The sequence below is a fragment of the Hevea brasiliensis genome, chromosome 10 (genome assembly GCF_030052815.1).
Source record: "Hevea brasiliensis isolate MT/VB/25A 57/8 chromosome 10, ASM3005281v1, whole genome shotgun sequence".
NCBI lineage: Eukaryota > Viridiplantae > Streptophyta > Magnoliopsida > Malpighiales > Euphorbiaceae > Hevea > Hevea brasiliensis.
Window position 1 is genome coordinate 41594206 of NC_079502.1, and position 27245 is coordinate 41621450.

Consider the following 27245-nt stretch of genomic DNA (forward strand, 5'->3'; position numbering starts at 1 on the left):
TTATTGTAATTCCAATAATGGATGTACCTGAGGATAATCAATAGAACTATAAGAATTCAATCACCCACTAGAAATCCATCCAACTAGGATTTCCGTTTTCTACTTTGGAAGTGTAGGATTCGCTAAGTTAGTGGGAGGACCAATTTGATTAAAAGACCATAATCATTTTGGTTAATTACATGATACATTTACTAATTAATCTGGTTATTTTCTGAAGTTAATTTTCTGATAAAAATGAGCACAAAACAACCACCACCATCCAATATCCTTGCAAGCATACTTGATCACAATAGGTTGATAGGACCTAATCTGTCTGATTGGCTAAGAAATTTGAAACTTGTCCTGAACCTTGAACATATAGGATATGTTCTAGATTCAAATGTTCCTGGTCCCTTACATCCAGAGGCCACACAAGAGGAACATGATACTTTGGACAAGTGGAAGGAGCATGATATGAGAGCTAAGTGTTACATGCTTGCTTCCATGAGTAATGAGTTACAGAAGCAACATGAGAACATGCAGAGTGCGAGTGAGATCCTCCTTCACCTACAAGAGTTGTATGGTGAGCACAGCAGGAATGCTAGGTATGAGATATCTAGACAGCTATTCTGTATGAGGATGTCTGAGGGACAGAATGTTGGGGATCATATCCACAAGATGATTCGGCTGATTGAGCAGTTGGAACATCTTGACTTCAACATGGATTTCCAACTACAGATGGATTTGATCCTTCAGTCCCTTCCTGAGTCTTTTGGGAATTTTGTGACAAATTTCCGTATGACTAAATAGGAATGCACCTTAGCTGGTTTACTCAACATGCTGGTTATTGCCTAAAAGAATATGCCAGGCAATAAAGGAAAAGAGGTAGCTTTGGTTGCATCTTCTTCTGCTGAAAAGTCCAATAAGAAGAAGGGCAATAAGAAAAAGAAACCTCAGATTCCTGGTCCTTCCAATAAAATAGCTAAACAGAAAAGGAAGACCAAAGCTGACAAAGGCAAAGGAAAGTGTTTCCACTGCCAACAGGAAAGTGTTTCCATTGCCAGTAAGAAAGTGTTTCCACTGGCCAGAGTATAGCAATCTAAATGAATGCAATGCCATGGTGAAAATGGACTCAAGTTCAAAATATATTTAGCACTTAAGGTTATGTCATGTTGCAGAAGATAGGATTACAAAATTGGAGAAAATGGGGATTTTATCCTCATTGGGCTCTGAGCCTACTCCAACTTGTGAATCTTGCCTTCAGGGAAAAATGACTAGATCACCCTTTGTTGGACAGGGGCTAAGAGCTGAAAATATTTTGGAGCTAATACATAGTGATGTATGTGGTCCATTTAAAGAAATGCCTTGAGGGGGTTTTCATTATTTTATTACCTTTACTGATGATAAATCAAGGTTTGGGTATTTGTATTTGATGAAATACAAACATGAATCTTTTGAAAAGTTCAAAGAATTTAAATCTGAAGTAGAAAATCAAACAGGAAAGAATATTAAAGCTCTTCGATCAGATCGTGGAGGTGAATATGTGAGTAATCGAATTTGATGAATACTTGAGAGAGCATGGCATTGTTTCTCACCGACTCCTCCAGAACGCCACAACTGAATGGTGTATCAGAAAGGAGAAATCGTACCCAATTGGATATGGTACTTAGTATCATGAGCTAAACTGATAAGACAATCTCCTTTTGGGGATTTGCATTAGAATCAGCTTTAAAAATTCTGAATAGGATTCCATCAAAATCAGTTTCTTCCACACCTTATGAGATATGGCATGGAAGAAAACCAAGTCTTAAGCATGTTAAGATTTGGGGTTGTCCAGCTTATATCAAAAAGCTGAACACTGATAAATTGGAGACCAGATCAGAAAAAGGTCGATTTGTTGGATATCCAAAAGATAGTTTTGGATATTATTTTTATTTGCCTACTTCACAAAAGGTTGTGATAAGTAGAGATGCCACATTTCTTGAACAACAGTTTGTTCAAGAAGGAGGCAAAGGAAGGCAAATATAGTTAGAATTGGAGAATTCGACCAACCAATGCATCGATGGATATAGATCCATCTAGTCAACCAATACCCGTTGATGAAACATCTACAGCTGTTCCTCGTAGAACAACTAGGGTATCTCACCCACCAGTGAGATATGGTTTTCTTCATGAAGAAGAACAAGAGTTGTATACTCATGAAGAAGTAGATCATGGAGATGATCCACTTACCTATGAAGAAGCTATATCAGATATAGACTCTTCAAAATGGATTGATGTTATGAAATCCGAGATTGATTCCATGTATAAGAATCAAGTTTGGGATCTTGTTGACCCACCTGAAGGTATTATACCTATAGGGAACAAATGGGTTTTCAAGAAGAAAATTGGTTCTGATGGAAAGGTAAAGACCTATAAGGCAAGGCTAGTAGCGAAAGGGTTTCGCCAAAGGCAAGGAATTGACTATGAGGAGACTTTCTCGCCTGTTGCCATGCTTAAATCAATTAGGATTTTATTAGCAATAGCTGCAAACTATAATTATGAGATTTGGTAGATGGATGTCAAAATAGCTTTTCTCAATGGATACATTGAAGAAAACATTTTCATGGAACAACCTAGGGGATTTGAATCCCAAGATGGTTCCAAGGTATGCAAGCTAAAGCGATCCATTTATGGGTTGAAACAAGCTTCGAGGAGTTGGAACATCCGTTTTGATGAAGCCGTTAAATCCTTTGGTTTTATAAAAAATGAGGATGAGCCATGTGTATATAAGAAGGTTAGTGACAGTGCTATCACTTCCATGTCTTATATGTGGATGACATACTGTTGATGGGTAATGACACAGGTATGTTGACGACTATAAAGGTATGGTTGTCAAATACATTCTCCATGAAAGACTTAGGGGAGGCAACCTATATTCTTGGAATTCGCATCTATAGAGATAGAGCGAAAAGAATAATTGGTTTATCCCAAAGTCTATACTTGGAAAAGGTGTTAAAGAGGTTTAACATGCTTGATTCCAAGAGAGGATTGTTACGAGTGAGACATGGTATCCATCTTTCTAAAGAGATGTCTCCAAAGACACCTGAAGAAAGAGATAAGATGGCCAGGATTCCATATGCTTCGGCTATTGGAAGTTTAATGTATGCAATATTGTGTACTAGGCCGGATATCGCATATGATGTTAGTTTGACTAGCAGGTATCATTCCAATCCAGGTTTGCAACACTGGATAGCTGTCAAGAATATTCTTAAGTACTTGAGAAGAACTAAGGATTTATTCTTGATTTATGGAGGTGGAGTGTCACACCCTACCCCTCTGTAAGGCATAACATGATCCCGTAGTATACCTAATGAATTACCAACTCCGTCTACTGATAATCCATTAAATACACTATAAGGGATTTTAAAAACTTTTCTTACTTCTTTTACCGTGGTGAGCACTATTTACAGGTATTAAAAACCTTTTTAAATTGTAGTGATAAAACTAACACATTTGAATTATTTGGAATTTCTGTAAAAATTTTGGCAGAGTGCCATCTGTATTTTGGATAAAACAGTTCTTCAGAAAACCTGTAAAAGCACTTCAATATATTTCCAAGTCTCAACTTCAACATTTTTCTCAACACAACATATTTCTCAAGTTAAATTCACAGTAATTTTTCAAGGACTGAGATAGAGAAAATATAATACAATTTTACAAGTCAAAATAACTCATAATTATTTTACAACTTCAATATACAATTTTTATTTACAACTGCTCAAAACCAAAAACAATATGTACATACAGTGAACATACATTACATTACAAAATACAAAATATTGGTATACTCATTATACCCGGTAGTCTCTCGCTGGAGGTACTAGCAGCCTAATCACGCCTGTCGGTCTATCTACTGCGATAAAGAATAAAAGCTATCGCTGAGACAATGTCTCAGTGGTGCACAACATTAACCAAATACAATTTAAATCACAATTCATAAATCATATAAATAGTGGATACTTAAAACCATAGTTAACTTCAAAACAATAATTGTCAACAAGAATTTAAACTCCATTTCTCAATATCACAATAAATTTCAATAAGTCAGATCATGGATAAATTCAAAAGACAGTATATGTCGATAAGAGTTTAAATCCATTTCACAATCTCACAATACATATCAATAAATCACACACAGCTTAATCATGTTCCAAGGTTCAATTCATCCCAAAAGTCGATGGCTAATGAGGTATTCAATTCATCCCAAAAGTCAATGACTAATGAGGAATAACATAGCTAGCTAGCAAAAATATGAGTACTCATTCTATTCGTCCTCAACAGGCACACACCTCAACACTTCAGCCAGAGAGGGAATTCAATTCATCCCACTAGACAAGCTAGCAAGGAATACAATCAATATACATGATAGCTATGGTTTCAAACCATTTACAGTGCTTTTCAATCAATAAGTATCCATCAAATATCATTCAAACAATTTTTCACAGTTTCACAATTTAAAACAATAATATAGAAATATTCAAAATTTATTTCAATTGAAAATAATTCAAAAGAAATAGCTGTTGTGCACAAACCTCGATAATCGTCTTCTGTCCGACTCAGTATTTCCTTCCCTTTTCCTGAGTCTTTGATAACTGAGAAACACAATTTGAAGTGTTTCAGTACTAAATTAAATTGTCTCTAACGATAATGTTCGATAAGTAATTCACTGAAGGCTATTATTTGCTCAATCACCTAATATACCGACCCTCGATGCGTTTTAGGTAAATTAGGTTTTGGTGTCCTTAATATGTCACATTCGATAGGGCTTTAGGGTTGGTACGTTTTACCAAACTCATTTCCTTGTTTAGTGCATTTTCTTGCAATTTGCTGGGTTCCGGATACTAGTTTGACCTAGCCGGACGACCTAGTTCCCTTGGTTTTCGGGTTTCGGTGAAAACTAAAAACTTGTAGACCTATGTCTTATTGCACGCGGGGCAAAATTTCAGGTCAATCTGAGTTATGTAGACCAAGTTATGGTCATTATACTATTGCTGGTCAAATGGCATCAAATTAGGTCAATTTTAGGTCAATTTGGTCAACTTTGGTTCGGCCAGTTTTTGGACCCGAACTTGTGCAAGCTTTTTGACTTGCTTCTGGTCATTTCTGGGCTTTGGTGTCTTCATAAGACTTGTAGGTATGGGTCTTAACTATTCATGGTTAAAATTTCAGGTCAATTGCACCTGTTTTGAGTGAGTTATGGCCTAAACACTAACTGCTGCCCAATTGGTTAAATTTCAGGCCTCAAATGTACTCAATTCGAATTGGTCATTTTTCATATCACCTTGCAAGCAGAATTTTGGTATGCTTTCTCAATGAAAGTTGGCACATTTTGTGCCTAGTTTCACCTCCAATTGGTCTTATACCAATTGAGGTTACACATTTAAAGTTATTGACTAAAATGCATACTGCCTTTAATTACTTTGCTTATACATGTATCCATTACACATTTAATTGCTATATGTCCACTCCCCTTACAATTTCTGTTTTGGTACATTACCAAAAACCATATTCCACTTCACTTAAATGTCACTTTGGGCAGATTGCAATTATCCTCAATACACCAATTAAACTCACATTTACAAGTTCTAAGTACAATCACATATACCTTAAACATTACAAATTTTTACATACACTTACACAATCAATCTATACACATATCCATCAATTCTCAAGGTCAATATTCTGCCAATACTTTCATGAACATATACATTTATCCAAGAATCTCAAGGCTGCCGAAAACTTCCTCAACACCAAAATATCCTACAATTCATCAATTTCCATCCAAGTGCAAAAATCACCATATACATATGGAATAATTTACTAGGATTTTAAATCACCATAACCAACATAATTCCTCATCAAATATATGTACAAATATTTCATCAAATACATAACTCCATGGCTGTCCAAAATGAACATCTCAATAACTCTTCAAACTTAAAAATTTTCTTCACAAAACCAACACCCATAACATGAACACAAAGTTTAACAAAGCTATCTTCAAAAATGCTAACTTACCTTATGGGTGGAACTTGCCAAACCTTGATTAAACTTCTTAAATTTGGTATCAAGCTCTTCCTTATGATGTGTAGACAAACTTTCATGAAGAACCCTAAGTGATTGGAGTTGAAATGGAGGAGTTAAGAGAGCTCATGCAAAACGCCCATGGAGATTTTCTTTCTCTTCAATTCGGCTAGGTTGGGAAAATGGGGAAGATGAAGTTTCTGCTGGGTATAGTGGACTTACACCAACACATTTTATTGTTTAATTAAATCATTAGTGGCCCACTCACACTAATTTAACTATATAATAAGCTTACATGTGTTATTTACACATTTTTCACTCCATTTTGGCTATTTGTATTAGGTACCCTCAATTTAATTTTTCATTTTATTTTCTAAGTGTAATATTATTTATTTTTAGTAGACATTTAGGTCAAAAGACAATTCGGGATGTCAAATGACCATAATGCCTCTGTTCGGGTTGCATTCCCGATTTTTCGGTAACATCGGGTTTTGTCTGTTTTTCGATTTCTCACTTTTCTTTGTACTAATTATTTAATTTTTCTTTGATCTTTCTAATGAGATTTATTCTTCAATAAGGGTCTATTTAAGTCCTAAAAATGTTTTCCAGGGTTCCCCGCAGTCCAGGGTTAGTCAACGGTCCACGCCGTGACTTCCCAGTGCGGCCCCCCATCGCTAGGGTTCCCGGCTCGTTTAACTTGGTTACCTTTCTTTGCTATTATTTTTCCTTTGTTTTTCTTGTATTTTCTTTTCTTGTATTTTATTATTTTATGTCTCCTCACTCATAACGAAGTATGGTTCTAGGCATCCTAGCTGTTTGGACAACACTGGTCATCGGAACAGTAGAACACACTACCAAACTTTGGGGTGTTACAATTCTCCCCCCCTTAAATAAATTTCGTCTCGAAATTTTTCTTGGCATTAGTCTCTGAATAGCTGTGGGTGCTGTCTCCTCATATCCTCTTCACATTCCCAAGTAGCTTCCTGGCCTGAATGATGGTTCCACAGCACTTTAACTAGGTGTATCTGTTTATTCCTCAGCTGCTTCACCTCATAAGCCAGAATTTCTATGGGTTCTTCCTCATATGAGAGGTCTGGATTTACTTCAATCTCTTCAACTGATAGTACATGAGATGGGTCAGATCTGTAACTCCTTAACATGTACACATGGAAGACACTGTGTATCCTTGCTAGCTCTGGAGGTAATGCCAACCGATATGCCAAAGGACCCACTCTTTCCAGAACTTCATATGGTCCGATGAAACGAGGACTCAGTTTCCCCTTTCTGCCAAATCTCATAATCCTCTTCCAAGGAGAAACTTTGAGGAATACCTTATTACCCACTGCGTATTCAATATCTCTTCTTTTCAAATCAACATAGGACTTCTGACGGTCTGATGCAGCCTTGAGTCTATCTCTAATCAATCTGATCTTTTCCTCTGTCTGCTGAACAATTTCTGGCCCAATCATCTTCCTTTCACCTACCTCATCCCAACATAGGGGAGTTCTGCACTTTCTGCCATACAAAGCTTCATATGGAGGCATCCCAATGCTTGATTGGTAGCTGTTGTTATAAGCAAATTCAATCAAAGGCAAGTGTGTATCCCAACTACCTTCAAATTCAATCACACAAGCCTGTAGCATATCCTCCAATATCTGAATAACCCTTTGGTGGCCATCATGCAGGGTGGAATCTTTGTCTTTGAGGTTCAATCTAGTTCCTAGGGCTCTCTGAAGACTACCCCAGAATCTAGAAGTGAACCTAGAATCTCTGTCAGACACAATTGATACTGCTCCATGCAATTTTACAATCTCATATATGTACAATCTGGCCAATCTTTCCAGGCTATAGTCCATCCGAACTGGCAAAAAGTGAGCAGACTTGGTCAATCTGTCAACTATAACTCATACTGCATCATGACTACTCTGTGTCCTTGGAAGTCCTGTAACAAAATCCATAGTTATTCGTTCCCATTTCCACTGCATGCGACAAAGGATGTAACAAACCAGCTGGAACTTGATGTTCTGCCTTTACTTGCTGACAAGTTAGGCATTTGGAAACAAATTGAGCTATATCCCTCTTCATGCCCATCCACCAGTAATGCTCTTTCAGCCCTCTGTACATTTTAGTTCCACCAGGGTGCATAGCAAATGGAGACTCGTGTGCTTCCTTCATAATGATTTGTCTCAATTCCACATCACTAGGAACGCACATTCTGCCCTGATGTAGCAATAAACCATCATTTCTCACAGAGAATTCAGGTTTCTTGCCCTGCTGGACTTCTTTCAGTAGCTTTTGATATTTTTCATCACTCTGAGCAGCCATTCTGATATGATCAATCAACACTGGCTGTACATGCCATGCAACTACTGTCTGTCCCTCATCATCAATCTCTAAACTGGCATGTTGTGCTTTCAATTCACATACCATGGACAAAGGAGAAACTCTGAGACTTGCCATAGTCTTACGACTTAAGGCGTCAGCCACCACATTTGCTTTCCCTGGCTGATAGTCTATTAAGCAATCATAATCTTTGATGAGTTCTAACCATCTCCTCTGCCTCAAATTCAATTCCTTCTGGGTGCCTAAGTACTTCAAGCTCTTGTGATCTATGTAAATATAGCATTTCTCCCTATACAAATAGTGTCTCCAGATCTTCAGAGCAAAAACAATAGCTGCTAACTCCAGATCATGTGTTGGGTAATTCCTCTCATGCGGTTTCAGCTGTTGTGATGCATAAGCAATGACATTTCAATCTTGCATCAGTACACAGCCTAACCCATTGTGAGAAGCATCACTATAAACTGTGTATTCTTTACCCGGAGTAGGTAAAGTGAGAACTGGAGCTTCAGTTAAACACCTCTTCAACTTATCAAAACTTTGTTGGCATTTATCAGTCCACTAAAATTTTACATCTTTCCGAAGCAGCTTGGTCAGTGGAGAAGATAATATAGAAAACCCCTTCACAAACCGACGGTAATATCCAGCTAAACCCAGAAAACTGCGAATTTCTGTGATGTTCCTGGGCGGCTTCCAATTAAGGATAGCTTCTACCTTGCTGGAATCTACCTTGATCCCTTCAGCTGACACAACATGTCCCAAAAAGGAGATTTCTTTCAGCCAAAATTCACACTTCGACAATTTGGCATATAGCTGTTTCTCCCTTAAAGACTGCAGTACAATCTGCAGATGTCTATCATGCTCTTCTGCATTCCTTGAATATATCAAAATGTCATCAATAAACACTACCACAAATTGATCAAGATATGGTCTGAAGATAGTGTTCATCAGATCCATAAGCGGTGGAGCATTTGTTAACCCGAATGGCATTACTAGAAACTCATAGTGGCCATATCGAGTTCTGAAAGCAGTTTTTGGAATACTTTGCTCTTGCACCTTCAACTGATAATAACTAGATCGCAAATCAATTTTGGAGAATACAGCTGCACCCTTCAACTGATCAAACAGATCATCAATGCGAGGCAATGGATATCTGTTCTTTATTGTCACCTTATTCAACTGTCGGTAGTCAATACATAAGCAGAGAGTACCATCCTTCTTCTTAACAAACAACACTGGTGCTCCCCAAGGTGACACACTAGGGCGGATGAAGCCCTTTTCAAGTAGTTCTTGCAACTGTATCTTCAACTCCTTCAACTCTGCTGGTGCCATTCTGTATGGCGTTATGGAGATTGGATCCACACTAGGCATAACATTAATTTCAAACTGCACTTCTCTTTCCGGAGGTAATCCTGGCAATTCATCAGGAAACACATCTGGAAAGTCATGTACTGTAGGGATGTCCTTCAATGCTGGACTCCCCACTTGGGTGTCTACCACATGTGCCACGTAGGCTTCACACCCCTTTCTGATCATTTTTCTGGTTAGTGCAGCCGAAATGATGTTTGATGGCAATAATTGTCTTTCCCCATGTATTACCACATCACTATACTGAGGAAGGCCAAAAGTGACTGTCTTCAGCCTATAGTCAATCATGGCATGATGCCTAGCTAACCAATCCATGCCCAAGATGATATCATAATCTCTGAAGGGCATTTCAATGAGATCGGACAGAAAAGTGTGTCCTTGGATCACCAAAGGACAATCTCTATACATTCTATTAACCCTGACTTCCTGTCCTAGTGGACTTGTTACTAGTACCTCAAAGTCCATTTTTGTACATGGAACAGCAATGCAATCAATGATGCTAGCACTCACATAAGAATGGGTAGAACCCGGATCAAATAACACAAACACATTTTGGTTAAAAGTTGAGAAGGTACCAGCCACAACATCAGATGTATCGGCCTCTTCCCTCTGCCTCATTGCATAGACTCTGACCGGAGCACTGTCTTGCTCTGAATGTTTCACTGTGCCTTGGCTGCCTGCTGGGTTACCTCTACCCCTGCCTCTACCTCTGCTAGGTGGTTGTGAACTTCTGGTGACAGGGCTCTGAACTGACCCTTCTGCAGTAGTAGGAGGCGGTCCAACTCTGTGACTACTGGTGCAGTCCTTGGCAAAGTGTCCTGTGCCTCCACAGTTATAACAGGCTCCAATAGCCTTATAGCATATCCCACCATGATTTTTTCCACAAGTTTCACATTGGCGGGGAGGATAGGAACTTCTGGTACTCTGCTGACCAGATAGGGGAGGTCTCTGTCCTGAATATCTTCCCCTACCAGATTTCTTGCCACCTCTGCCATGTCCCCCATGGTTCTTCCTCTTCCCAGTATGACCACTGGAACTCTGTTCTACTGACTTTCCCTCTTTATCTGTCTTCTCTGATTTCTTTTTCTCAGGAGCAGTCTCAATCTCAATTCTTTCCAACTCTAGGGCTTGAGAAATAAGTTCAGAGAAGTTAGTGTGTTTGAAGCCGATTACTTGTACTCTGATACTGGGCTTCAAGCCAGTTTCAAACCTCTTGCATCTCTCCCTGCTGGTAGAGAGTAGACTCACTGCATAATGGCTAAGGCGGGAAAATTCTCTTTCATACTCAGCCACTGATCTGTTCCCCTGTTTCAGACTTAGGAACTCTTGCAGCTTCTGGTCTACATAAGCATCAGGGACATATTTCTGCCTGAATTCCCTGAGAAAGTCATTCCAGGTCAGCACTACAGGTTCTACTAGACTGTGGGGAATGGTTTTCCACCAATCATAAGCATCCCCCTGTAACAAAGATACAGAGTATTCAAATCTGAGCTCCTCTGTGCAATGCAGTTTCTTGAATACCCTATCCATCCTCTCTAACCACTGTTCAGCTTCTAGAGGATCTACTGTCCCCTTGAACTCTGTAGCCCCATATTTCATCAATTTATCATACTGCCTGGTAGGAGACTGTGGTTGTACCACTGATGTCTGTATTGGGACTTGAGTAGGCACATTACCAGCCATTTGTTGGAACATTGCAGCCATCTGCTGAGCGAACTGAGCAGGAAACTGCGGTATTCCAGGGGCTGGTGCTGCTGAACCACTAACATTTTGTAGGCCTGGGGCATCCCCTTGCACCTCAGCCTCAATAGATTGATTGACTAAATGATCACCCTCTTCCATAGTCAATGTGAGGATTTTAGATCTCCTAAACCAATAACACAAGGAGATTTCCTCCCGTTAGTGCATATTTATAATGTAATGTACTGTATGTATCAAACAATGATATTGAGCAGTTGTACTATGAAAAAAAAAATATTCAAAAAATAGGTGAAAATTGTTAGTAGTATGCCCTAGAGCATATCATTTAGTATGTATCTTGTACATAATTTTATTAATAAAAGGCATTTCCACTTTTCCGTTTACATAATATATTTATGTGTAATAGAAAAGGTCCATTGATATTTTGTTAGAAATATTATTCTTAAGTTGTTAAGAATATGAGTGACAATATTTCTAGCACAAAGTATCATAAATAGGTTCACAATCGAGGATACTTCATAATAAGGACATGACTTATCCAGAAAGATTGTATTCATGTTTGTTCCCAAGTTATTTATATGAGATATAAATAAGATGGAATGGTGAGTCTCATGCCATATAACAAACATGATAGGCACTTATACATGATAAGTAGGCCGAACCAGTGACACTTATGACAAGCACATGGAGTTTACTCTTGTCAATGTTTTGTCATAAATCATATCAGTGCATATAATCTTTAGACCTGAGATAGCACAGTTATCTTGTATATAGGTAGTTTGAGTTTGATACTGCTTTCATACTTGTACTATGTATGGGTATATGGGCATGTGTTGGCTCCTGCTAGTTATATATGGAGGTAGGTGTTGATCAAGATGGAATCTGTTCCTCTAAGTAAATAGAGATAAAATCCTATGTTCATTTAATTGTTCTTGATGTTTCAAGTTCTGGCCAGACAGATAGATTTATTGAGAAAGAGTTTACGATGAGAAAAATCTTTTAATCAAGCTGGAATTAAAAGAGAACATAATATTCATAGCAAATGGAGTTTGACATAAACCATGACTCGGCTTGAGTTGGGATTTTGTAACAGAGAGATTCTAGTGCATGGTAACATATGATTATAGGTTCATTTAAGGTAAATCTTATTACTAATTGGGTGGCCATGGCATGCTATGCTAGGTGTTAACCATGGTCTATGAGGTTCATAAAATGATTTAGAGAAATCATTTATGGTAAGAAAGAGTTCGATGATATTAAGAGTTGATATCATGTCTCATTGCCAATTAGTGATGAGCCTAGTAAGTCACACACATACACAAGTTATCACCTATTTAAATATGATTTAATTAATTAATTAAAGAGTTTAATTGATTAATTAAATAGATTTGTTTGCAATAAAATTGCAAAGTCCCTAGCATGACTTGAAACCAAATCTAGATTATTGGATGTGTAGTATAAATTAAATTTATATTTAAAGTGTTTAAATATGAATTTAATTGATGAGAAATTAATTAATAGAGATTAATTAATTAATTTATATTTGATATAAATTAATTAGAAGAAGAAAATAATTATTTTGGGTTAAGAACTCAAAATTAAGACACGAGGGCATTTTGGTCATTTTGCGGTGTGACACGTGGCACCATGAGATGGTGACACATGGCATAACACATAAGCTTGCCAAATATTTTTAATCATGTAAGATGATTAAAATCAAGATTAAATATAGGTTTGACACTTGGCACAATGTGATTGGGTCACTTAAACCTAGAGCTAATCAAAAGGTGACATGTGGCTAGGGTTTAATGTGTTAACCTAGCTATTTAAGTGGGGTTATGAAAAGAAAACACAACCAGCAGCCTCTCCTCTCATATGTCACGCCACTTTGAGCCTCTCCAGCTATTTCTCTTCATCTCTCATCAATTCAAAGAGATTAGCCATCAATCTCTTGAATTAAGAACACTAGAAATTGTTTCTAGTGTCTGTTTGCATCTCTAATCTCTTAAAAGCAGAACTTGAATTTCTAATTAATAGAAAAGGCTTTAGAAGCTGTTCAAGGGCTGCCATAGGTGTTCTTGGTGTGGACAAGCTAGAGGGACAATATCCGGTGTCACGAAGATGAATCTCAAAGCGCGAACGCATTGCTGACACATCAAGAGGTTAGTGTAATCGTTCTTGATTTAATCTAGGGTTCTAAAATTAATCTGATTAATTTTAAAATCTTAAATGGCAAATACAGATCCAAAAACATATTAAAAGAGTTTTAATATGTTGTTTATCATTGAAATCAAATAGATAAAAATAAATCTTGCATGGTGCATGTGACCCTAGGTGAAAATTTTTGAATTCAATGGTATAATATTGTGTTTTTCACGCTTCCGTTCCTTCAATTGGTGTCAGAGCCACTATATTTGCCATTTAGATTGTTGATTATATGATTTAATTGTGTGATTTGATCATAAGATGATTGATTCATTGCTGGTTGGATTAAGAGGTGTGGCGTCACACATGGTGAAGCCACCAATGGTGGCGGCAACAATGGTTCCATGGGTGATTCAAGGTTTGGCTTTAATTCTGCAATTGTTGTATGATCTAAGGCCTATTCTTTGACTAATTAAAGTGTTTAATTAGTTGTTTTAATCACACAATTAAATTATGATTCAAATCAGAATTTTAAAAAAATGTTTGAATGTGATTCAAATCTGAATTTTAAAAGTTGTTTGAATGTGATTCAAATCTGAATTTTTAAAGTTGTTTGAATCATATTTAAATCTGATTTTTTAAAATTGATTCAATAAAATTCAGATCTGATTTTTTAAAAAATATTTGAATGTGATTCAAATCTGATTTTTTAAAAAATATTTGAATGTGATTCAAATCTGAATTTTTGAAGTTGTTTGAATGTGATTCAAATCTGAATTTTTAAATTTGTTTGAATGAGATTCAAATCTGAATTTTTAAATTTATTTGAATCATATTCAAATCTGGATTTTTAAGTTGAATATGAGATATTCAATTTAATATAAGTATGTATGTTTTATTTAATTGTTAAATAGTGATATGCATGATGGATGATCATGGACTATAAAAGACCAATGTGATTGGATTTATTTCTTTTATGTTTCTTTGGGATTGTAAATTAAATTTATTTTAATTTATTTTGGGCATATATTATTAAGTTTGTAATATTTTTGGGTTGTAATTTCATTTATTTAAGTTCTTGTAAATTCGCCTTGGTATGCCAAGGATTACTATGTAATATTGGATTGCAAGAAGTTCAAGGAGGTCAAGAGCATTGGTGGGACCAGTGGGAGGAATTCAAGATCAAGTGTTGATTATGTACTCCTTCAGCAACTCTTGTAAAATGAATGAATGAAATGCACCTAGGAATGCCCTGATTCAATTCTTGGTGGCTCAGAATTGAATCCCTTAGAAAGTCCATGATCATACCATATTTACTGCTTATCCATGAATACATGAGATGTATGGGAATGTATGCAATTATATGATATATGCATGCTAAATGGATAATGTGCAAAGTGAGACCTTAATAGTAATTAGGATGGCTATAAAATCTTCCAAACAAATGATTAAGTTGGAAATGCTATAATTAAAGTAATTATAACATAAGCCCTCCATTGGGGCAATTATTTTAAGAAATTTTAAATAGTTGCATGAGATGCAATTAATTTAAGAGATTTTCTTAAGAATAATTGTTAAGCATGAGATGTTGTAAATATGTAAATGGTTTGGTGGCCAATATTGGATGTACCTGAGGACATTAAAATTATTTGCATAATTCTTGGCTCAATGGGATCAACTTAACTAATGCAAGATAAGTCAATATTGGATGTACACAGATTTTGAGCATTAGGGGCTAGTAAAAGGATTGAACCTCACATGAGATGTGATGGGCAAGGAGTTGCTCACTTATAGTTTATTGTAATTCCAATAATGGATGTACCTGAGGATGATCAATAGAATTATAAGAATTCAATCACCCACTAGAAATCCATCCAACTAGGATTTCCGTTTTCTACTTTGGAAGTGTAGGATTCGCTAAGTTAGTGGGAGGACCAATTTGATTAAAAGACCATAATCATTTTGGTTAATTACATGATACATTTACTAATTAATCGGTTATTTTCTGCGATTAATTTTACGATAAAAATGAGCACAAAACAACCACCATCCAATATCCTTGCAAGCATACTTGATCACTGAGTTGTGAGGACCTAATCATGCGATTGGCTAAGAAATTTGAAACTTGTCTGAACCTTGAACATATAGGATATGTTCTATATTCAAATGTTCTGGTCCCTTACCTCCAGAGGCCACACAAGAGGAACATGATACTTTGGACAAGTGGAAGGAGCATGATATGAGAGCTAAGTGTTACATGCTTGCTTCCATGAGTAATGAGTTCTGAAGCAACATGAGAACATGCAGTGCTAGTGAGATCCTCCTTCACCTACAAGAGTTGTATGGTGAGCACGGCGGAATGCTAGGTATGAGATATCTAAGCGATTATTCTGTATGAGGATGTCTAAGGGATGAGAATGTTGGGGATCATGTCCACAAGATGATTGGTGATTGAGCGGTTGGAACATCTTGACTTCAACATGGATTTCCAACTACAAGCGGATTTGATCCTTGATCCCTTCACGAGTCTTTTGGGAATTTAGTGACAAATTTACAAATGACTAAACAGGAATGCACCTTAGTGAATTACTCAACATGTGGTTATTGCCCAAAAGAATATGCGGGCAATAAAGAAAAAGAGGTAGCTTTGGTTGCATCTTCTTACTGCTGGAAAGTCCAACAAGAAGAAAGGCAATAAGAAAAAGAAACCTCAGTTCTGGTCCTTCCAAGAAAATAGCTAAGCAGAAAAGTAAGACTAAAGGCGATGGAGGCAAAGGAAAGTGTTTCCACCAGCAGGAAAGTGTTTCCATTGCCGATGAAAGTGTTTCCACTGGCCAGAGTGTAGCAATCTACATGAAAGCAATGCCATGGAGAAATCCAACTCAAGTTCAAAATATTCTTGGCAATTAAGGTTAGGTCATGTTTCAGTAGATATGATTGCTAATTTTGAGAAAATGGGTATTCTATCATCATTGGGCTCTGAGCCTACTCCAACTAGTGAATCTTGCCTTGAGGCAAAATGACTAGATCACCCTTTGTTGGACAAGGGCTAAGAGCTGAAAATATTTTGGAGCTAATACATAGTGATGTATGTGGTCCATTTAAAGAAATGGCTAGAGGGCTTTCATTATTTTATTACCTTTCTTGATGATAAATCAAGGTTTGGGTATTTGTATTTGATGAAATACAAACATGAATCCTTTGAAAAGTTTAAGGAATTTAAATCAAGTAGTAAATCAAACAGAAAAAATATTAAAGCTCTTCGATCGGATCGTGGAGGTGAATATTTGATCTTGAATTTGATGAATACTTGAGAGAGCATGGCATTGTTTCTCGGTGACTCCTCCAGAACGCATACAACTGAATGGTGTATCTAAAAGGAGAAATCGTACCCTATTGGATATGGTGCGTAGTATGATGAGCTATACTAATATGCCAATCTCCTTTTGAGGATTTGCATTAGAATCGACTTTGTATATTACGAATAGGATTCCATCAAAATCAGTTTCTTCCACACCTTATGAGATATGGCATGGAAGAAAACCAAGTCTTAAGCATGTTAAGATTTGGGGTTGTCCACTTATATCAAAAAGTGAACAACGATAAATTGGAGACGGATCGAGAAAAGGTCGATTTGTTGGATATCCAAAGATAGTTTTGGATATTATTTTTATTGCCTACTTCACAAAGGTTGTGATAAGTAGAGATGCCACATTTCTTGAACAACGGTTTGTTCAAGAAGGAGGCAAAGGAAGGCAAATAGAGTTAGAATTGGAGAATTCGACCAACCAATGCATCGGATGGATATAGATCCATCTAGTCAACCTATACCCATTGATGAAACATCTACAATTTGTTCCTCGTAGAACAACCGAGGTATCTCACCCACCGGTGAGATATGGTTGTCTTCATGAAGAAGAACAAGAGTTGTCTACTCATGAAGAAGTAGATCATGGAGATGATCCACTTACCTATGAAGAAGCTATATCAGATATAGACTCTTCAAAATGGATTGATGCTATGAAATCCGAGATTGATTCCATGTATAAGAATCAAGTTTGGGATCTTGTTGACCCACCTAAAGGTATTGTACCTATAGGGAACAAATGGGTTTTCAAGAAGAAAATTGGTTATGATGGAAAGGTAGAGACCTATAAGGCAAGGCTAGTAGCGAAAGGGTTTCGCCAAAGGCAAGGAATAGACTATGAAGAGACTTTCTACTTTGTTGCCATGCTTAAATCAATTAGGATTTTATTAGCAATAATGCATACTATGATTATGAGATTTGGCGATGGATGTCAAACGACTTTTCTTAATGGATACATTGAAGAAAACATTTTCATGGAACAACCTAAGGGATTTGAATCCCAAGATGGTTCCAAGGTATGCAAGCTAAAGCGATCCATTTATGGGTTGAAACAAGCTTCGAGGAGTTGGAACATCCGTTTTGATGAAGCCATTAAATCTTTTGGTTTTATCAAAAATGAGGATGAGCCATGTGTATATAAGAAGGTTAGTGACAGTGCTATCACTTTCCTTGTCTTATATGTGGATGACATATTGTTGATGGGTAATGATACAGGTATGTTGACGACTATAAAGGTATGGTTGTCAAATACATTCTCCATGAAAGACTTAGGGGAGGCAACCTATATTCTTGGGATTCGCATCTATAGAGATAGAGCGAAAAGAATAATTGGTTTATCCCAAAGTCTATACTTGGAAAAGGTGTTAAAGAGGTTTAACATGCTTGATTCCAAGAGAGGATTGTTACCAGTGAGACATGGTATCCACCTTTCTAAAGAGATGTCTCCAAAGACACCTGAAGAAAGAGATAAGATGGCCAGGATTCCATATGCTTCGGCTATTGGAAGTTTAATGTATGCAATGTTGTGTACTAGGCCGGATATCGCATATGCTGTTAGTTTGACTAGCAAGTATCAATCCAATCCAGGTTTGGAACACTGGATAGCTGTCAAGAATATCCTTAAGTACTTGAGAAGAACTAAGGATTTATTCTTGATTAATGGAGGTGGAGACTTGCAATTGGATGGTTATACTGATTCTGATTTCCAATCAGATATCGATGATAGAAAGTCTACCTCTAGATATGTGTTCATTTGTAATGGAGGTGCGATCGGTTGGAAGAGTTCCAAGCAGAGCACGATTGCAGATTCCACTCATCGAGGTGAGTATATTCTTTGCATCGATGTCGCAAAGGAAGTCGTTTGGATAAAGAAGTTCGTGATGAACTTACAGTAGTTCCTTCCATTGAGTCGCGGTTCCACTACATCGTGACAATAATGGAGCGATCATACTGAGCTAAGGAACTAAGGTCTCACCAAAATCCAAACACATAGAAAGGCACTACCACATTATCGGACATATAGTTGGGCAAAGGCGATATAGCCATGCAGAAATAACATCACCAAAAATTCATTTGATCCATTCACTAAGCCTTTGTCACAAGCTCGATTAGACCGACATCTTGAGAAGATGGGTCTAAGGTATTGTAATGAATGGCTCTAGTGCTAGTGGGAGAATGTTAGTAGTATGCCCTAGAGCATATCATTTAGTATGTATCTTGTACATAATTTTATTAATAAAAGGCATTTCCACTTTTCCGTTTACATAATATATTTATGTGTAATAGAAAAGGTCCATTGATATTTTGTTAGAAATATTATTCTTAAGTTGTTAAGAATATGAGTGACAATATTTCTAGCACAAAGTATCATAACTAGGTTCACAATCGAGGATACTTCATAATAAGGACATGACTTATCCGAAAGATTGTATTCATGTTTGTTCCCAAGTTATTTATATGATATATTAATAAGATGGAATGGTGAGTCTCATGCCATATAACAAACATGAGAGGCACTTATACATGATTAGTAGGCCGAACCTGTGACACTTAGGACCAGCACCTGGAGTTTACTGGTGTCAATGTTTTGTCATTAATCATATCGATGCATATAATCTTTAGACTGAGATAGCACGATTATCTAGTATATAGGTAGTTTGAGTTTGAAACTGCTTTCATACTTGTACTATGTATGGGTATATGGGCATGTGTTGGCTCCTGCTAGTTATATATGGAGGTAGGTGTTGATCAAGATGGAATCTGTTCCTCTAAGTAAATAGAGATAAAATCCTATGTTCATTTAATTGTTCATGAGTTTTCAAGTTCTGGCCAGACAGATAGATTTATTCGTAAAAGAGTTTCGATGAGAAAAAACTTTTATTCAAAAACAGGAATTAAAAAAGAACATAATATTAATAGCGAATGGAGTTTGACATAAACCATGACTCGGCTTGAGTTGGGATTTTGTAACAGAGAGATTCTAGTGCATGGTAACATATGATTATAGGTTCATTTAAGGTAAATCTTATTATTAATTGGGTGGCCATGGCATGCTATGCTAGGTGTTAACCATGGTCTATGAGGTTCATAAAATGATTTAGAGAAATCATTTATGGTAAGAAAGAGTTCTGATGATATTAAGAGTTGATATCATGTCTCATTGCCAATTAGTGATGAGCCTAGTAAGTCACACAGATACACAAGTTATCACCTATTTAAATATGATTTAATTAATTAATTAAAGAGTTTAATTGATTAATTAAATAGATTTGGTTTGCAATAAAATTGCAAAGTCCCTAGCATGACTTGAAACCAAATCTAGATTATTGGATGTGTAGTATAAATTAAATTTATATTTAAAGTGTTTAAATATGAATTTAATTGATGAGAAATTAATTAATAGAGATTAATTAATTAATTTATATTTGATATAAATTAATTAGAAGAAGAAAATAATTATTTTGGGTTAAGAACTCAAAATTAAGACACAGGGGCATTTTGGTCATTTTGCAGTGTGACACGTGGCACCATGAGATGGTGACACATGGCATAACACATAAGCTTGCCAAATATTTTTAATCATGTAAGATGATTAAAATCAAGATTAAATATAGGTTTGACACTTGGCACAATGTGATTGGGTCACTTAAACCTAGAGCTAATCAAAAGGTGACATGTGGCTAGGGTTTAATGTGTTAACCTAGCTATTTAAGTGGGGTTATGAAAAGAAAACACAACCAGCAGCCTCTCCTCTCATATGTCACGCCACTTTGAGCCTCTCCAGCTATTTCTCTTCATCTCTCATCAATTCAAAGAGATTAGCCATCAATCTCTTGAATTAAGAACACTAGAAATTGTTTCTAGTGTCCTGTTTGCATCTCTAATCTCTTAAAAGGCAGAACTTGAATTTCTAATTAATAGAAAAGGCTTTAGAAGCTGTTCAAGGGCTACCATAGGTGTTCTTGGTGTGGACAAGCTAGAGGGACAACATCTAGTGTCCTGAAGACGAATCTCAAAGGCGCATACGCTGCAAAGACATCAAGAGGTTAGTGTAATCGTTCTTGATTTAATCTAGGGTTCTAAAATTAATCTGATTAATTTTAAAATCTTAAATGGCAAATAAAGATCCAAAAACATATTAAGAGAGTTTTAATATGTTGTTTATCATTGAAATCAAATAGATAAAAATAAATCTTGCATGGTGCATGTGACCCTAGGTGAAAATTTTTGAATTCAATGGTATAATATTATGTTTTTCACGCTTCCGTTCCTTCAAAAATAGAATTTAAAAACTTTGCTCTGATACCACTAAAACATGTCACACCCTACCCCTCTGTAAGGCATAACATGATCCCATAGTATACCTAATGAATTACCAACTCCGTCTACTGATAATCCATTAAATACACTACAAGGGATTTTAAAAACTTTTCTTACTTCTTTTACCGTGGTGAGCACTATTTACATGTATTAAAAACCTTTTTAAATTGTAGTGATAAAACTAACACATTTGAATTATTTGGAATTTCTGTAAAAATTTTGGCAGAGTGCCATCTGTATTTTGGATAAAACAGTTCTTGTAAAACACGTAAAAAGCACTTCAATATATTTCCAAGTCTCAACTTCAACATTTTTCTCAACACAACATATTTCTCAAGTCAAATTCACAGTAATTTTTCAAGGACTGAGATAGAGAAAATATAATACAATTTTACAAGTCAAAATAACTCATAATTATTTTACAACTTCAATGTACAATTTTTATTTACAACTGCTCAAAACCAAAAACAATATGTACATACAGTGAACATACATTACATTACAAAATACAAAATATTGGTATACTCATTATACCCGGTAGTCTCTCGCTGGAGGTACTAGCGACCTAATCACGCTCTGCTGTCCATCTACTGCGATAAAGAATAAAGCTATCATTTGAGACAATGTCTCAGTGGTGCACAACATTAACCAAATACAATTTAAATCACAATTCATAAATCATATAAATAGTGGATACTTAAAACCATAGTTAACTTCAAAACAATAATTGTCAACAAGAATTTAAACTCCATTTCTCAATATCACAATAAATTTCAATAAGTCAGATCATGGATAAATTCAAAAGACAGTATATGTCGATAAGAGTTTAAATCCATTTCACAATCTCACAATACATATCAATAAATCACACACAACTTAATCATGTTCCAAGGTTCAATTCATCCCAAAAACCGATGGCTAATGAGGTATTCAATTCATCCCAAAAGTCAATGACTAATGAGGAATAACATAGCTAGCTAGCAAAAATATGAGTACTCATTCTATTCGTCCTCAACACGCACACACCTCAACACTTCAGCCAGAGAGGGAATTCAATTCGTCCCACTAGACAAGCTAGCGAGGAATACAATCAATATACATGATAGCTGTGGTTTCAAACCATTTACAGTGCTTTTCAATCAATAAGTATCCATCAAATATCATTCAAACAATTTTTCACAGTTTCACAATTTAAAACAATAATATACAAATATTCAAAATTTATTTCAATTGAAAATAATTCAAAAGAAATAGTCACAGTGCACAAACCTCGATAATCGTCTCTCCTGTCCGACTCAGTATTTCCTTCCCTTTTCCTGAGTCTTTGATAACTGAGAAACACAATTTGAAGTGTTTCAGTACTAAATTAAATTGTCTCTAATCATAATGTTCGATAAGTAATTCACTGAAGGCTATTATTTGCTCAATCACCTAATATACAGACCCTCGATGCATTTTAGGTAAATTAGGTTTTGGTGTCCTTAATATGTCACATTCGATAGGGTTTTAGGGTTGGTACGTTTTACCAAACTCATTTCCTTGTTTAGTGCATTTTCTTGCAATTTGCTGGGTTCTGGGATACTAGTTTGACCTAGCCGGACGACCTAGTTTCCTCTGTTTTCGGGTTTCGGTCAAAACTACAAACTTGTAGATCTATGTCTTATTGCACGTGGGGAAAAATTTCAGGTCAATCCGAGTTATGTAGACCAAGTTATGGTCATTATACTATTGCTGGTCAAATGGCATCAAATTAGGTCAATTTTAGGTCAATTTGGTCAACTTTGGTTCGGCCAGTTTTTGGACCCGAACTTGTGCAAGCTTTTTGACTTGCTTCTGGTCATTTCTGGGCTTTGGAGTCTTCATAAGACTTGTAGGTATGGGTCTTAACTATTCATGGTTAAAATTTCAGGTCAATTGCACCTGTTTTGAGTGAGTTATGGCCTAAACACTAACTGCTGCCCAATTGGTCAAATTTCAGGCCTCAAATGTACTCAATCCGAATTGGTCATTTTTCATATCACCTTGCAAGCAGAATTTTGGTATGCTTTCTCAATGAAAGTTGGCAAATTTTGTGCCTAGTTTCACCTCCAATTGGTCTTATACCAATTGAGGTTACACATATAAAGTTATTGACTAAAATGCATACTGCCTTTAATTACTTTGCTTATACATGTATCCATTACACATTTAATTGCTATATGTCCACTCCCCTTACAATTTCTGTTTTGGTACATTACCAAAAACCATATTCCACTTCACTTAAATGTCACTTTGGGCAGATTGCAATTATCCTCAATACACCAATTAAACTCACATTTACAAGTTCTAAGTACAATCACATATACCCTAAACATTACAAATTTTTACATACACTTACACAATCAATCTATACACATATCCATCAATTCTCAAGGTCAATATTCTGCCAATACTTTCATGAACATATACATTTATCCAAGAATCTCAAGGCTGCCGAAAACTTCCTCAACACCAAAATATCCTACAATTCATCAATTTCCATCCAAGTGCAAAAATCACCATATACATATGGAATAATTTACTAGGATTTTAAATCGCCATAACCAACATAATCCTCATCAAATATATGTACAAATATTTCATCAAATACATAACTCCATCGCTGTCCAAAATGAACATCTCAATAACTCTTCAAACTTAAAAATTTTCTTCACAAAACCAACACCCATAACATGAATACAAAGTTTAACAAAGCTACCTTCAAAAATGCTAACTTACCTTATGGTTGGAACTTGCCAAACCTTGATTAAACTTCTTAAATTTGGTATCAAGCTCTTCCTTATGATGTGTAGACAAACTTTCATGAAGAACCCTAAGTGATTGGAGTTGAAATGGAGGAGTTAAGAGAGCTCATGCAAAACGCCCATGGAGATTTTCTTTCTCTTCAATTCGGCTTGGTTGGGAAAATGGGGAAGATGAAGTTTCTGCTGGATATAGTGGACTTACATCAGCACATTTTATTGTTTAATTAAATCATTAGTGGCCCACTCACACTAATTTAACTATATAATAAGCTTACATGTGTTATTTACACATTTTTCACTCCATTTTGGCTATTTGTATTAGGTACCCTCAATTTAATTTTTCATTTTATTTTCTAAGTGTAATATTATTTATTTTTAGTAGACATTTAGGTCAAAAGACAATTCGGGATGTTAAATGACCATAATGCCTCTGTTCGGTTTGCATTCCCGATTTTTCGGTAACACCGGGTTTTATCTGTTTTTCGATTTCTCACTTTTCTTTGTACTAATTATTTAATTTTTCTTTGATCTTTCTAATGAGATTTATTCTTCAATAAGGGTCTATTTAAGTCCTAAAAATGTTTTCCAGGGTTTCCCGCAGTCCAGGGTTAGTCAACGGTCCACGCCGTGACTTCCCGGTGCGGTCCCCCATCGCTAGGGTTCCTGGCTCGTTTAACTTGGTTACCTTTCTTTGCTATTATTTTTCCTTTGTTTTTCTTGTATTTTCTTTTCTTGTATTTCATTATTTTATGTCTCCTCACTCATAACGAAGTATGGTTCTAGGCATCCTAGCTGTCTGGACAACACTAGTCACCGGAACAGTAGAACGCACTACCGAACTTTGGGGTGTTACATGGAGACTTGCAATTGGATGGTTATACTGATTCTGATTTCCAATCAGATATCGATGATAGAAAGTCTACCTCTGGATATGTGTTCATTTGTAATGGAGGTGCAGTCAGTTGGAAGAGTTCCAAACAGAGCACGACTGCAGATTCCACTACAGAGGCTGAGTATATTGCTGCATCAGATGCTGCAAAGGAATCTGTTTGTATAAAGAAGTTCGTGACAGAACTTACAGTAGTTCCTTCCATTGAGTCAGCAGTTCCACTACACTGTGACAATAATGAAGCAGTCATACAAGCTAAGGAACTAAGGTCTCACCAGAAATCCAAACACATAGAAAGGCGCTACCACATGATTAGAGAAATAGTTGGGCAAGGCGATGTAGCCATGCAGAAAATAGCATCAGCTGAAAATCCAGCTGATCCATTCACTAAGCCTATGTCACAGACTCAGTTAGACTGATATCTTGAAAAGATAGGTCTAAGATATTATAATGAATCTCTAGTGCTAGTGGGAGATTGTTAGTAGTATGCCCTAGAGCATATCATTTAGTATGTATCTTGTACATATTTTTATTAATAAAAGGCATTTCCACTTTTCCGTTTACATAATATATTTATGTGTAATAGAAAAGGTCCATTGATATTTTGTTAGAAATATTATTCTTAAGTTGTTAAGAATATGAGTGACAATATTTCTAGCACGAAGTATCATAAATAGGTTCACAATCGAGGATTCTTCATAATAAGGACATGACTTATCCAGAAAGATTGTATTCATGTTTGTTCCCAAGTTATTTATATGAGATATAAATAAGATGGAATGGTGAGTCTCATGCCATATAACAAACATAATAGGCACTTATAAATGATAAGTAGGCCAAACCAGTGACACTTATGACAAGCACATGGAGTTTACTCTTGTCAATGTTTTGTCATAAATCATATCAGTGCATATAATCTTTAAACCTGAGATAGCACAGTTATCTTGTATATAGGTAGTTTGAGTTTAATACTGCTTTCATACTTGTACTGTGTATGGGTATATGGGCATGTGTTGGCTCCTACTAGTTATATATGGAGGTAGGTGTTGATCAAGATGGAATCTGTTCCTCTAAGTAAATAGAGATAAAATCCTATGTTCATTTAATTGTTCTTGATGTTTCAAGTTCCTGACCAGGACAGATAGATTTATTCAGAAAAGAGTTTCTGATGAGAAAATCTTTTTAATCAAGAACTGGAATTAAAAGAGAACATAATATTCATAGCAAATGGAGTTTGACATAAACCATGACTCCAGCTTGAGTTGGGATTTTGTAACAGAGAGATTCTAGTGCATGGTAACATATGATTATAGGTTCATTTAAGGTAAACCTTATTACTAATTGGGTGGCCATGGCATGCTATGCTAGGTGTTAACCATGGTCTATGAGGTTCATAAAATGATTTAGAGAAATCATTTATGGTAAGAAAGAGTTCTGATGATATTAAGAGTTGATATCATGTGTCATTGCCAATTAGTGATAAGCCTAGTAAGTCACACACATACACAAGTTATTACCTAATTAAATATAATTTAATTAATTAATTAATTAAAGAGTTTAATTGATTAATTAAATAGGTTTGCTTTGCAATTAGTTTGCAAAGTCCCTAGCATGACTTGAAACCAAATCTAGATTATTAGATGTATAATATAAGTTAAATTTATATTTAAAGTGTTTAAATATGAATTTAATTAATGAGAAATTGATTAATAGAGATTGATTAATTAATTTATATTTGATATAAATTAATTAGAAGAAGAAAAATAATTATTTTGGGTTGAGAACGCAAAATTAAGACACAGGGGCATTTTGGTCATTTTGCAGTGTGACACGTGGCACCATGAGATGGTGACACATGGCATAACACATAAGCTTGCCAAATGTTTTTTTAATCATGTAAGATGATTAAAATCAAGATTACATATAGGTTTGACACTTGGCACAATGTGATTGGGTCACTTAAACCTAGAGCTAATCAAAGGGTGACATGTGGTAAGGGTTTAATGTGTTAACCTAGCTATTTAAGTGTTGTTATGAGAAAATAAAATACAACCAGCAGCCACACTCCTTGGTCATGCCATTTTGCAGCCCTCCCTCTATTCTTCTTCATCTCTCATCAATTCAAAGAGATTAGCCATCAATCTCTTGAATTAAGAACACTAGAAATTGTTTCTAGTGTCCTGTTTACATCTCTAATCTCTTAAAAGGCAGAACTTGAATTTCTAATTAATAGAAAAGGCTTTAGAAGCTGTTCAAGGGCTGCCATAGGTGTTCTTGGTGTGGACAA